Source organism: Protopterus annectens, chromosome 5.part0, assembly GCF_019279795.1.
Source record: "Protopterus annectens isolate FY-2018-M chromosome 5.part0, PAN1.0, whole genome shotgun sequence".
Lineage (NCBI taxonomy): Eukaryota > Metazoa > Chordata > Ceratodontiformes > Protopteridae > Protopterus > Protopterus annectens.
In genome coordinates, this window is record NC_056735.1 from 1,945,630,817 (window position 1) to 1,945,646,290 (window position 15,474).

Sequence of the window (15,474 nt, forward strand, 5' to 3'; positions counted from 1 at the left end):
CGGAATACAATAGGATGGCCAATAAATTTAAAAAGTTGAAGGGGAGCGATTTCACAAAGTGATAATTTTGTGCTTACTCACACCAGCCAGTAAAAGCAGAGGAACTGAGATATATGGTCAAATTAACATAAGGGGCAGGAAACTAGAAAGACAGTGGTGTTTAGGAACACAACAGTAACAGGGTGGGAACAATTTCTGTCTGACTCACAAGAGACAGACCTGTGGTCTCTTTTCAAGTTTTAATATGCAGTTAAAAGCAGAATACAAGTAAAACATGGTGTAAAGAAAACAAATCACTGTATACAATAAAGCAATACAAAATACAAAAAATATAAAGCAAACTAACCTTTCCCTCACAGCAAACTGTCGTTGAGTCTGGGTGAGCCTTTCCAATAAAGTAACTCTTGTTGCCTTTAAAAGCAACAGTAATTTATTTAATGCACTGGCTATACTGCATGCCAAGTGGATCAGTCATCACATGCCTTGTCTTCAATGTTTATTTTTCTTTTCTCTCTCTTTTTTTTTCTTTTTTTTCCCTCTCGGTTATACTGACCAGAGTATCATCCTCCTGCCACACTGCCTTATATATAAGTTAAAACATAGCTCACACCCCATCATGGACAAGCTCCACCAGATCAGGAACAAAACTTAAATGGTGGTTAGACATCACAAAGTGGCAATTTCTTAACCATATATGTGCTGTAAATGCCACAAGGACGTCATCCATCCTTATCAAGGGGAGCACTAACTTTTTCTCCTTCCATACATCATGCCTGCCTCTCATTCAGGCTCAAAAACATTAAAAGTATGGTCATGATTAAGTAGAAGAGAAAATGCACACCAACTTCAGCATGGCTTTCTGACAGGGAGATAATGCATCTTAGCTTTTCATAAAGACTAAAATATCGCTAAATATACTGGCAACATACCTCACTCTTCTAATTAAATCCACCTCAGAAGTATTAAGTATCAATGAAACATTCAGAAATAGTAAGCATCAATGAAGTAATGGATAAAATATACCACTTTCACTGCAATACACAGTTTAGATTAGGAACAATATTGCTCTTTGTTACCCAAGCAAATTGCATAGTCAACCGAACACAAACACAATGCTTTATTTTATTGTACTTCATAAGGCAAAAGCAAACATTTAACTGCTATGATGTCAATGCCCCTACCTTCTGTTTACTCTACATTTAGATCAGATGCCAATCTCTTGATTAATCTCCAACAGCACTGTGTATCTAGAAAAAAAAACAGAGTTTGGCCTTTAGCATTAGTTTAAAGTTAGGCACTGTAATATCCAGCCCTAAGTTGCCAGATTTGAATAAGACGATCACATTTTAGTTGATCACCTAATATAACACCAAGTAACTCAGTGTGTGGCACAACTTCAGTTTTAGTATTGTTTAGAGAGGATATTTTGAAGGTGCCTTTTGTGTGTGTTTGAGATTTTGGGTAGAAATATGAGCGTTTTTGTCTAATTTGGATTTAGGAAAATTATTGTCATTGAGCCATCTTTAAATAGAGCTGAAATCCTACTGAATGATTGATTGTAACTGGGAAGGGCAGTTGAATGAACAGATATCAGTGGAGTCATCTGCAAATTGCATAAATGTAACCTGTTGGGAGGATGTATGTAAATCACTTATAAATATGTTAAAAAGAAGACGGCAAGAACGGACCCTTGTGGGACACCTGTATTAACTAGGTGAAAAGGTGAGTAAGTAGAAAGTCATTTAACTGATGGTAGTCGGTTAGATAGGTAGCTAGAAAACACAGGTGCTTGTTGTACTGTAAAAGCCTAAACCAAACATTTTTGAGAGTAGCTTGGTATAACAGACTGTATCAAAAACTGTAGAAAGATCTAAAAAGAGGGAAGAAACTAAGTTTGTGTTATCTCTGGCTTTAATGACAAGGTTCAAAAAGGCAACAAGGGCAGTTGTGATCTGGGCAAAAGCTGTGTTTGGTAGATGCTAACATATTTTCTTGGAATAAATATTGTAAAAGTTGTTTATGAATGTATTTTTCTAATATCTTGGAAAGGGGGACAAGTTTGCTATAGGTCTGAAGTTTGTTATTTCAGTGGAGTTTCTACCATTGATGAAGAGGAATGATGTAAATTTTTTCCAAAGAGGTTTGACACATGACTCGTGAATGGATGAGTAGGGAGTTTTCCATAAGGGCGGCTATTGAGTCTATAAAGTTGGAGATATATTTAGAAGTAATTTATAATAGGGAGATGTCTGGACAGGGATTAGGGATACTAGGAGTTCCAGAGTATAATACTTTCTTGATAGTAGACTAGAATTTGGGGGGGGGGGGTTGGGGTTAAACCGTGGGCTGAAGTAATAATGTTTCTTATCAGCAGTAACTTTTTTTGTCCTGTTTCAAAGTTGTTTATAGGTGTGCAGGCAAGCTTGGGATTTTTAATTTTGGCAGTTTTTCAAGCTTTGTCTCTCTTATGCAATAATTGTTTACTAGAAGGGGATAGCCAGGGTGATTGAGTGAGTGTTACACTCTCTGTTCTTATAGGCCCAAGGCTGTTGAGAATGTCAAGAAATAATGTTTTAAATTTTTGTGTAGCATTATCTGGTGGTAGGGAATAGAGGATGGAACAATTAATGGTATTGAGACTATTGTTAAAGATACTGGGATTTTTATTTTAGATGTTATGACAGTCTTTATAAAAGTGCTGTTTGCTATGGTGAGTTGCTAGTCTCTGAACATAGGTGGGATGGTGGTCACTGAAGGAGTCTTGGAGGGTTTTTGGAGAGTGGTAAAAATCTGGATTTGAGAATAGGATCCAGTCCATAACGATCTCAGTGTTATTAGCTTTGATAAAGTGTGTATGGGGCATTATGAGTCATTTGAAACCATATAGACTGATAGTAGTGGAAGGGTAGTCTGATGTGAAGGTTTGCCAGTAAATATTGACATCAACAAGAATTGCTATTTCATGAGAAATTGAACTAGATTTCCAGTGTAGGATGTCCTCCAAAATAGGGATGTTATTTCCTTGCGGAATATATAGGGCAATTATACATATTGTTTTATACTCATTTAATTTGCAGTGGGAGACCAGGATCTCAGTAGAGAGGAATTTATGTAGAGAAACAGAAGTAGGAAAGACAGAAATGTAGTTAGAAATCATGGTTGCTACATTGCCACCTTTTTTATTTAATCTGTCCGAGCGGATGATTGTGCAGCTGCGGGAGGGATTCCTTAGTCTTTTATGTATGGCTTGCGCCAACATTCTGTAAGAATGATAATGTCTGGGGGAGTAATGAGTGAGCCATGAATGAAATTCAGCAACTTTGTTTGCAATACTTTGAATATTCATGGATGTGACTATCAGATTTTTAGTAGATGTTACAGTAGAAGAGAGAGGGGGTGAAGAGGAGCAATTGGAACCTGGGTTTGCGTGGAAATTGGCTCATCAAATTATACTGTTATGGTATGTACAGACTAGTGGGACTTTAGGCATGTTAGTATTGAATTTATATTTTACCACATGTGGAATGAGAGAAGAGTTATGAATTTTATACCTGTAAAGAAGATGGGAGTACGAAGAATAAGCTGGAAGCAGTTTTAATAGTGAAAGGCTGACAAGTGAGATAGACAGTATGAGTGGGGGATTGTGAAATAGGTGAGGTAGGTGCCATACAACATATAAGGTGAGATGGTAGAAGGAGTAGATGAGTGGATAGATAGATGAGGAGAATATTTGCTGAGTATTAGAAACAAGAGACTTGAAGACAATCCCCCAGATTTACTATTCCTCCATGCAGGACTAGCTTAGTCCTGCATGGAGGCGGCCATCTAGGAGCAGGACAGCAGTGCACCGTGCATAATAATGAGGCACGCTGCCTGAGCTCCTAGGCTTACACGGAGCATGTAAGAGTGCAGGAGGTATGTCTGAGAGCAGTGCTCTCAGAATATACACACCCATACAATGAAGAACAGCAGAAAGGGGTAAGAAATTAGCGAGACCGCTCATAGGTGTCCGCATATCCCCACCAACAGTCCCCTTGTGTACAACAGCAACAATATACATAAATAAAATGAACAAACCCTTTATTTTATTTTTTTTTTAAATCCCATGAAAGCTAACCGTAGGCGCACAGGTGTGCCCATCACTTAGCTACAGTTAATGCAGCTTAAATGGCTGAAGAGGATAACAAGGAAGATATATGCAAATGAATCAGCATAGCATTAGTGTAGTGGGCAGAACATTCGCCTTACGAGCAGGCATTCCTGATTCGAGTCCCACTGCAGCAGACTCCATTTTCCATGGCAAAGCACGTTATGAGTAATATTTACGTTGCATAACCCACTCAATAACATAGTTTTATGAACTGGAGTACTGCAGTAAATGCACATGTGAGTTGTCAGTGTCATAATGAATAAGGCACTAGTAAGCAGGTTTAAGCACAGATAAGCACTAGTAAGCGGGCTTAAGCCCATTTGCATGGCAGTAAGCAATTCCTACACTGGTTAAGCAGTTCTAAAGCTAACTCTCTGTAAGCAGATGTAACGGCAGGTTAGCATTGCTTACTGTCGAGCAAACCTGCACAAACCCACATACAAATGTTCAAAAGTGCCTTAATCACTCTGTGTCCAATGACCCTTGTTCTGCCTATCAACAAAATAAACAGCCATGCAGGTCTTGATCCCAGGATCCTATACACCATAGTTACAGTAGTTAACTTCCAAGCCCTCACAGAAGTACAGAGGAATGAGGCATTAGCAAACAAGTCTTCACCACAGTAAAACCAAACTGAACCTATAAAAGGAATCAGTATACAGTCATATGATCCATAACCCACTACATAACATAAATATGTGAACTGGAGTACAGCAGTAAGCCCAGAAGTGTGGTGTAATTGTAATAGAGTGTTGAAGTCCCCAATAAAACACAAGGACCCCACAGAGTGTACGTACACATTAATCATGGATACCAGGCAGTTATATAAGATGTAAGGAATAATAAATCAATGCCAAAAAGGAAATATAATGCAAAGTCTAATGTAAGGAATGCTAAGTATTGCACAGGCCAGCATAGGAGGTGTAAGCAATGTGTACACCAGCTAACACATTGTGCCTAATGGTGTACCCCTTTAAACAATGCCAACCTTAGGTAATCAGGTTTGCCCATAGCTTAGCCTTTTCAAAACCGGCCAATCATGGAAAGGTGTGGGAAATCGGCCCTACTTAAACCCAAGAGGCGGGAATACATCTTATAACTGGATGTAGGTTCCCCTTGCAGGCACTATGGCAGTAAGGGGAGAAGGTGTGTGCTTTGAGGTGCAGTGCTGGTGCCTTCAGGAGTCCAAGGTCATGGCAGGACTCCATGTCAAAGACCATGATCAGAGACTGCTGTAGGGCCAGTGCCATTGCTCACAATATAAGGCAGAGGCCTGGGACCGTCTTGCCCATGACATCACCAGTGCCACTGGCATACCCCAAACTGGTGAGCAGGTCAGGCACCACTATGCTGACCTGAAGCGGTGTAAGGGGGTCCTCTTGGAGGAGTGGCTCCAGGAGGCTAGAGCGGTAGGGGATGTTCCAGTTATGTGTAAGTATCACCCCAGTATGTGTGTAATAATTGCCAGCTCAGGTATATCATGAATAGGTATGGCTAAATATTCCTGTTATGTACCCCACAGATGCAATGGAGCGGGTCGTGAACCAGGAGGCACACATCAGTTGCCTGGTGAGGTTGCAACGTGAGGCAGGTCAGTAATACTCATGCATTTACTGTCATAGGAAATAAAACTAAAACTACAAGTAAATTAATAGCCTGTATAAAACCTGTACTGTTCAAGGCAAGTACTGCATACACTAGAGAATATGGCAGGAAGAGTCTCATATTGTTTCTATGTCAATAAAAGTGTAACAGACTGACAAAACAGGTCTAACTGCTGGACTGCATGTGCATATTCTGGTATCATATGGTAATGTAGATTTGCAATCATGTAATAGTACTGTTGTATTAAGTACTGTTACCCACACTGTCCACCATAAATTGAATGTGTAGGAATGCCTGTATACGGCAGGTGTAATCCCCAGAGGCCATTTAGTACAACTGAGGGACACATAGACAGTACACAGGGAAAATGCAGACAACAAAAAACGAATAGCACATGCAACTGAGATGTGAACTGTTTTTTTTAGCATGTACAGCCACGGTTCGAATCCTGCCAGTGGTAGTAGTCTGCATACAGAATCATACCCCACAACTGTACAGATATGTCCAAAATGTCTATTAAAGTGGCCCATATCTGTTGCCTATCAACCTGTCCCTTTGAGAAATCAGTGGGATGATCCCAGACGTATAGGCAGCAAACAGGAAATACAACTGATTGACACACATCTATAAGAACAAAGCTGGCACACTAGCAACTCCCCAATACCTTATGTGACTAAAAAGCCATGAATATCCCATTTATACCCCAACTTGTGAAGCTGTGGTCAGAGTGTGTATAGTAACAAATTGAGATATATGTGCATAATTATAATGTAGAATCTGGTACTGTGTGTGGGAACATTCAGGTAGTGCCAATAAACATTCCTCCCACAGGTCTGTCAGATACCAACACTGTGCCCAGAAATACAAGAATGATACCCAGTACTGGTACTGTTCACAGTGGTATTGTATGGCATTGTGACTGATGCAGTTGCTCTGAATAATGAGGTATTACACATCACATCACCCACACTGCCCTACAACATATAACTGCTTAGGAAATCTGTATAAGAGTGTTGTAATACAAGGTCAGAATGCAAAAGCAGAGGGGATTAATAAGACAGAAAGCAGATAGGAGATATACAGCAATATCTATATAGAAGACACAACTGTGATGAACAGTGTTTAAGATGGAGAGACATAGCCATGGTCTGAATCCTGGGAGTGGAATTAGGCTGCATACAGAATCATACCCCACAACTGTACAAATGAGGCCAGAATGTCAAGTATATGGGCCCATATCTGCTACCTGTCAACCTGACCCCTGGTAAGTCTGTGGGATGATCCCAGATGTTTAGCCAGCAAAGAGGGAATACAAGTGATTGGCGAACATCTATGAGAACAAACCTGTCACTGTAGCAGCCCCCAAAACTGTTAGGAGAGTTATATGTCAAGTATGTCCTATCTACACTCCCATGTGGTCAAGCTGTGACCAGAGTGTGTACAGTAACAGAGTGAGATTTATGTGCATAACACTAATGTGTAATCTGGAACATTGTGTGGCAACAGTCAGGTAGTGCTATCAAACATTGCTCTTACAGGTACATCGGATATGAACATTGTGCTGAAAAATACAGACCATTATTACCTGTACAGGTACTGTTCACTCTGGTATTTTAGGGAATTGTGAGTGTTGCAGTTTCTCTGAATAATAAAGTATCAATGGTCACTGTCACCCACACTGTGCTACATAATATAACTGTGTAGGAAAGCATGTATATGTGTGTGTCAGGTCACTGAAGGTGGAAGAGGACAATATTCTAGATATGTCCCGGCACACCAGCATGTGGTCAACACATGGCCAGAGTGTGTGCAGAAAGAGTTGGATAGCTATGTGCACAACATCAACCCAGAATCTGGGAGTATGTATAGAAACAGTTAGTGTTAACAAACATTCCCTCCACAGGTATACCAGGTAAGAGGTGTATAATGCAGGTAAAACCAGTTCATGTATAATGATGATGACAGCCATATCACTGTCCAAACTAAGGCTATAGGGTAGTGTAGTAAGACTTGTAAGGTACAGATAACAGCACTGACTAGGAAAGTAATGTGGACTACAGGAATATACTAGTTGTTAATTGACATATATCTCTCCCCCCCACCATATCTCCAACAGTAATCAACATACCCACCCCAACTGGTATGTAATGACATCTATGCTTTGATAATGTCCAATTGTCTGATAAATATTTTGATTGTTCCTTGCATGTGCTATATTGAATTATTCCAACATTGGTGGCATGGTGCCATCAATGTACCTGCATGCTGTTCTTATTACCACTGTGGTCCCATATATGCATGTGTTCTGTTTGCTATGCAACTGTTCCGTATCTTGTGCCTGGGTTAATGAAAATATTTATGCATGCTGTTATACCTAACCCTGGAATGTGTTGACTTTTACTAACCCACACATGATGATGACATTTAAACACTATAGCACGCTTGGGAAGGCTGTCCCAGCGGACCACCTGTCCCACCTCAGCTGGCCATAGCACTGGGCATCAGTATGTCTGGGGCCCAACCTGGGACCTCCCTGTCCATTGGTCCTACACCACCTTTGGGTGGAAATGCCTCAGGGGATGGGGCTTGGCTCCCCCTGGGATTGGGCGTGGACAGGCACCTGTCACCCATCACCAGGTTAGGGTCATGGTGCGTAGAGACATCAATAAGCAGTTTGGTGATCTCCTACACCAGCTAGAGGGCCACTTGTTGCGATTAGAGAGTCAGCCTGGCTCTGAGACTCAGCCCCCAGCACAGCCATCTTCAGGGCTGTGAAGGTGCAGTGGTGACAGCCCATGGGTGGGGACCTCAGTCCCACTGTTACCACTAGGAGGATTGTGGGCTTCCGATTTCCCAACATCCCTCCCCATCAAGGTGTTTACTGCCCACATGTGACATATACCACCCCTGTATGCATCTTGTCTGTTAACCTACCCAACCTACCTCCCAAAATATGCCTACTACCTCTCCCCATCATCCCACTCTCACCTGAAAAAAAAAGGGCAATCTGTTCCCACAAAAAAATCTACCCCCATACATAGCTGTGCATTTCGCACACATACCCACTGGACACATGTAATCTGGTCTAATTGGCATCACAACGTATTATTGTTGTCCTCACCCCCTCCCAGGTGTTTGAGTGTTTAAATCTACCTACAAATGCAGTGTATATGCACAACTGTTGCTGTGGAAGAAACGGGCAGCTATTGACCTTCCCCACACCCTTCCTGCACATCCCTGACTATTTTCCCTACTGTCTTTCCTTCTTTGTGCCCCCTTTTTCACCACTTTCCTATCAACCCCATTTTCTTTTCTTTTAAAGAAATTAGTGCGGTGGTAAGCGGGAGTAAGCACTTTTAAGCAGCAGTATGCGGGTTTAAGCCTGTTTGCATGGGGGTAAGCAATGCCTACACAGGTTAAGCAACTTAGAAGCTAAATGAGTATAAGAAATTGTAACTGGAAGCTAGCAGTGCTTACCTCCTCGCAAACCCACTTACAACTGCTTTAAAGTGCCTTAATCACTCTGTATCCAACGGTCTGTGTTCTGTGCAGCAAAAAAACTAAACAGCTTCTGTAAGGCTTAAACCCAAGACCCTGCACACCATAGACAAAGTGATTTACCACTAAGCCATGTCAGATATACATAACCCTGATATACCCACTAACATATCATCCAGCCCAGTCATTCAACAGTACAGAGAATGTGCTCCAACATTGAGATGTATGTGTGTGTGTAAATATATTAATATCTAAACAGATACGACATATCTATATCTGTATATATATATATATATATATATATATATATATATATATATATATATATATATATATAAATATATAGAAATATATATGAACATATATACATGCAAATGCCTACATGTATAGATATATATGTCTAAATCTATATGTCTAAATATACACAGCAAGTTACATATATGTAAGCAGATATATATATATATATATAAATCTATACCTATATATATATATATATATATATGTATATATGCATATATATGTGCCTATACATACACACGCAGAGATATGTACAGTAAGATACATATGTAGAAGGTGCACACAATATGGAACAGCCACTATGCCTACAGTTAACACCTTAACATCTGGACACTGTTTGAGCCATCCATACAAATGACAAATGACAATCGTTGCCTGCAACATATACCCACAGAGAGGTCATAGGATATAACACCACACACAGGTTTGCATAAATGGAAAACCTTTATTTGTGTACTATTACAGTTTAATATGCCATTTCATATAGCTGTTCAGATACTGACATCCATATAAACAGAGTAATGCAACTGTGAAACAGTTATACTAATACAGTAGTCTGGAAAGGTTCACAACTGTTGCTGTCTAGGCCAAGTCTTTCAAAATAGTACAATAGTAAAGACAGACTGGGGCACCAAACAATCAACAGTAAGTAATGCAGATGTATAGTTCAGCAGCCTCTATCTACACTCTGTACACAATCAGTAGGTGGTACAGACTTCAGTTGACCAAGTGGGACGTAACTGTTACATAACAAGACATAACTGATGCCATTACAAGCACACTGACAAACAGAACAGTCTGTATGGCAGGAGGCAGTAGGCTTGTATTAACCCAATTTATGTAACTAATGTATATATAGGTGAATTGTATGGTACTGTACATCGAGATACCTTAAGGCAGCTCACCCCTGATACCCCACATGTTGTAACAGCCTAGGTTATTTATGGTGCATCCCCCATACACTCAATAATTCAGGGCCATATACCACTGTTACATACACTGGCCTCTGGAGTGCATAAGGGCACACATGTAGTGTGTAGGTGAAGCCCACACATATATGGCCCCAGCCCCACCATATTTGTGGGAGATACAACAGCAGTGGACTGATGGCAGGAATGGCAGTGTGATATTCTCACAGCCCACTACAGAACAACCCCTGACAGCATGTCATATGTGTAAAGTTTGGTATGTAGGTGGAGTACAGAGGCAGGAACACAGGCCCATATGTGGAAAACTGTTGCCATACACTAAGCAAGTTACTGGTGTTACAGGATAGTCTGCAACATACCCTTAGTCAGGGATTTGAGGTTAGAAACAAAAATGGATGGAGCCATGTACTGATAGCACTCAACACACACACTGCCAGTGAAATACCTGACACATGACCTGTGTGGTGGACAGACACAGCATGATAGGCACACCTCTGGCCACCAAGAGGATAGGCCCACAGTTGAGAGCTATGTAGACAGACTGCATTCCAAGTTAAACTAGTATGTACATGCAAACCCTGTAACACCAGTATTTTACAAAGCATAACACAACTCTACTCACACTCTGTCTGTAGTTCTGGAACCTCCTACAAATATGTAGCTGGCTGGAGTTTGCTGGTTCTCCTGTAAGAGGTATTGCTACCTGCTGTCTGTAACACTGATGCCCACACACAGGAAGGATGTCCATCACACAGGAAAGGTAAAGGGACCACGCCAACATGATGTAGGGATTTATAGAAGGTGGTTGCCATGACAGTGGTAATTGGAAGTACTACACAGCAAGCTGCATGCAGTTAGTGGAGGACACTGATTGGTGCAGAGGCCATCACCTGATAACCTGATCATGCACATCACCTACTAAAGCCATGCTGTAATCTATTCAAAGCTCCTCAATTCATTTACTGGAGAGAGATAGAGAGAGAGAGGGAGAAAGCAAGAGAGTGAGAGTGAGAGAGAGACAGAGAGACAAAAACTCCAAAATAAAAAAAGGCAAAGGCATTCAGTCAGCATTCTTTCATCAAGACATCATTCCCACAACAGGTATATGATGTATATATACATGTATAGAATGTAGTACCTGGTCCATAATAATGGCATAGACGATGTGGAATGATCTATATGTGTCATCAGGTGTTGTTGCGATGATGTTCAACTGAACAACTGCTATGGACAACAGTGTCTGTCCCTGTGGGTAGTGGGCCATAGCCGTCAACTGTGCAGATCAGCACTGACTGACAAGATGTAAGCCATCATAGTGTGGGTTGTGTAATGGGAAGTATGTATATTATGTGGCCTATAGCTGGTGGTGGAAGTAATGTCATTATGATGGAAATGTAGGACCCATGGCCCACCACTGGCAGGATATGCAGGTTAATCTGTAATGTAGCATGCTGGAATGCCATAGGTGTGTAATAGGGTTACCTGCAATCGGGTCCTACATATACCCCCCTAATGTCAGGCATTGTCCATATGTGGTACCTGTCTGTGTTGTAGCAAGGCAGAACAGTGCAGCTGTGCACGAAGGTGTTGTGAGATTGTGGAGCTGATGTCTGAATGTATACCACATATAGGTATGCATATGTGTACATATGTCACATATATAATATCTAAAGATATATATGTATATCAGCATGCATGTCCACAAATATACAGATACCCATGTGTAGACATATATATGTGCACATATATACATCACATATATCTACACATATATAGATATATACCTAGATGAACATGTTTACATATATACAAACACACACACAAATATATAGGTATGTAAAAACATGTCCCCTATATTACTGCCACAGTGATGCGTGCTATATGTGAGGCCTCAGCACACATAGCAATACACACAGATATCTACAGCTGGCAGTGTGTGCAAAATGGATGGGTGTGTCACATGTTAGCCCCTTGTTGGGACCACATTGCACCCATCTGTGAAGTATGCAATGGGAATATGGGGAAGTATGGTAGGTACACCTGAGGAGGTGGTCACGATTGGTAGAAATAGAGGACAGTCTACAGGGGTGGTATGCAACACATGTAGTGGGTAAACACCCTGGATGGTGTGTGTGGTTTGTGATGTGGATACCCCATGGGCCCTAATATGGGCACAATGGGAAAAAGCCTCCCACCCATTGCTACTCACAACAGCAGTCCACATCTTGAAGGTGCCTGGTCTGGAGGTTGAGCAGGTGGAGCATGTTGGCCCTGTGAATGTGTACTGGGTGCCTCAGACTGATGTAGCACATCCCACATGTGTCTGTGGAGCCAGGGGACAGGAGCATGTGTGTGTGTCCCAAGGGGGGGACAACATTTCCTGGGTGGTTCCACCAGATGGTATTGCTGGATCAGTACATGAGGATGCCCCAGGTTGAGACACACATGTGATGTGGCCAGGTATCATGGGCAGATGGGTTTGGAGAGGTGGATCTGCTGGCCAATAGAACATATACATGTTATTGTGTCACTGTTATAGAACATATGTTGGTAGTAATAGTCTACACAATCCAGGTACATGTCCAACAGCATGCACAGATATCCCCAATAACACAGAATGTCAGATGCACAGCAATCCCAGAGCTGCCATACCACTGGCATATATGGAAACCTAGTGGCCCTGACAATGGCATGCAGGTGAATAGTCTGTAACAGGCCATCAATGATAGTGTCCACACAGGGGCATGGCTACAATCACATACCAGAAAGTGTGGTACAGGTTTACTATCATAATTTTGAATGACACTCTGCCGACCACAATATGTTCGACAACGGAAAGTTGAACACGGCAATGTCGAACTTCAAATGCAAGCCTAGGATTGGGATATAACATGGGTCGAGATAGGGGTGAGGTTTGTAGTTCGACAACAGCAATGAACCCCTATTTCGACCCATGTTAAAACCTGTACCGAGGCTTGCTTTTGAAGTTTGACATTGCCGTGTTCGACTTTCTGTTGTCGAACATAGTGCAGTTGATTGAGTGTCATTCGAAATTATGATAGTAAACTGTGGTACAATATAATATCTTTCCCACTAGTAGGTAAGCTGTAGCCATACCTAATGAGTTGTGTGTACAGTTTGTTGAAGATGATATGGTGGGGGGTGACTGAGATGTGTATTACGAACTGTGGTAACCTTGCTGTATGAGTTGCTCAGACCTGTTTCCATCTTTATATCTTTCAGCCAAGATGGCTCATGCACGGTTGCCCACCTATTCCCAAGCAGAGAATGATGTGTTGATATCACACTTGATCCAGCACTATCCAGTGCTTTTTGGCAAGGCCACACATAAGCAGCAGGAGCTGACCTCCCTGGGGAACGACCTAGTCCACAGGGTCAATGATGTTGGACTGCACAGCTGCAGTTATGAGAAGGTCCGGCATCATTGTACTGACCTGCTTTGCAATGCCCGTCAGTGTGCTGCTGCAGTCTGGGGTGATCACATTGCCACAAGGGGGGGCCATGCCATCCATCCTCCTTGACACATGTGGAGGAGCTCCTGGCCAGCCTCATGGCGCCTGCCCATCCAGTCAACCTTCAACCTCTGGACTCCTTCATGGAGGTGGGTGTCACCCACACACTGACTGAGGAGCATGCAGTTAAGGACACAGGGCACATCAGTAGGCCACTGTTGTGTATACATCCGCATTGGTACAGGTAGATCATGCATATCTGACATGTCATAGATATATTGTGTTGCTGCATTGTAGTGATAAACAGATGTACAGATATGGTAGTATTGTGGGAATGTACCGTTGATGTATTGTAATAAAGCACCCACGCTGTAGCACTGCCACAGGTGTGGCCACTGACATTGCATCTCTCACCCTCGTATGTAGGTCCCTCCGGGATACCACCAAGGCAGCAGCTTGTAACTGGTGAGTATGTTTTATGTAGATGCTTGATAACACACCGGGCATGTAATGGTGATGGTATATTCCATGCACACATCTAACACACCTACCCTGAATGCATGCTGTAAATGTGCATGTATTGTTGATGTAAAATGCATGGTCTCACAGGGGTGACCATGATGGGGTATTGGAAGGGTATGTCAGACACCTACATGATAACTAACATCCTGTCATTGTGAAATATGTCCACAGGGAGTAACATACTGGTGGTAGACATGGCCTACAGTATGGACATGTTCGGAACAAAACCCATATACAGTGCAACACCAGTGTATATACCTGTAGGACAATGGCAACTGCTGTAGAGATACACTGTGGCATAAGGCATTACAGTAGTCCACATTATCAGCTGGGTCTAGGCTGCAAAATGTGGTGTTCAGTGTATGGAACACTGCAAAGTGACACGCATGTGTAGGGCTTACTTGTCATGCATCTGCATAAAGGCTGAAGGTGGGGGGGGATTTCAGCATGACACACCAATGCACTGCAGCAGGGATCCTAAGGATGCTAGGAATTGCTCTATCTGCACATAATCAGGTTCAGGACCTGTGGCAGCCATAACCCTAACTACACAGCAATAGTGATTGCTGTGTGTGAACACCATGGGATGTGCACATGAGTAGACCTTGCAATCATGCAGAATAGGGGGACATATGTAGGGCAGACTGAACATACACTGGTAAATGCAGATGGCCCACGCTGGTATACCCCTGCCCAGAGCAGTGACTGCTGTAGTACACACAAGAGGTGGGATAAACTGTCATGATAAGGGTGTGCACACATATGCCAGAGGGTGTGTATGCATTGTGGTCAGCAGCCGCACACCTAACACAATCTGTAGACACTGCATGAGAAAGTACAGGACATATGTCACATATCGGGCTCATGTACTGCTAAGATATGTGATGATTGTTTATTTATTTTATTTTATTTTACATTTGTTTACCAAGAAGGTCCAGCTGGGCATAGCCCATTTTCAGTGGAGGCCCAGGGAAAAAAGCTCCAAGTAATACTTTGGCAA

At 42.0% G+C, this 15,474-nt stretch overlaps 1 non-coding gene across 1 annotated transcript; it reads right to left on the bottom strand.

Moving 5' to 3' along the window:
* Positions 1 to 647: 647 nt before the first annotated feature.
* Positions 648 to 771, bottom strand: LOC122803047. The gene has a single exon (XR_006365081.1). It is a non-coding gene; the product is annotated as a U6atac minor spliceosomal RNA (small nuclear RNA).
* Positions 772 to 15,474: the final 14,703 nt, after the last annotated feature.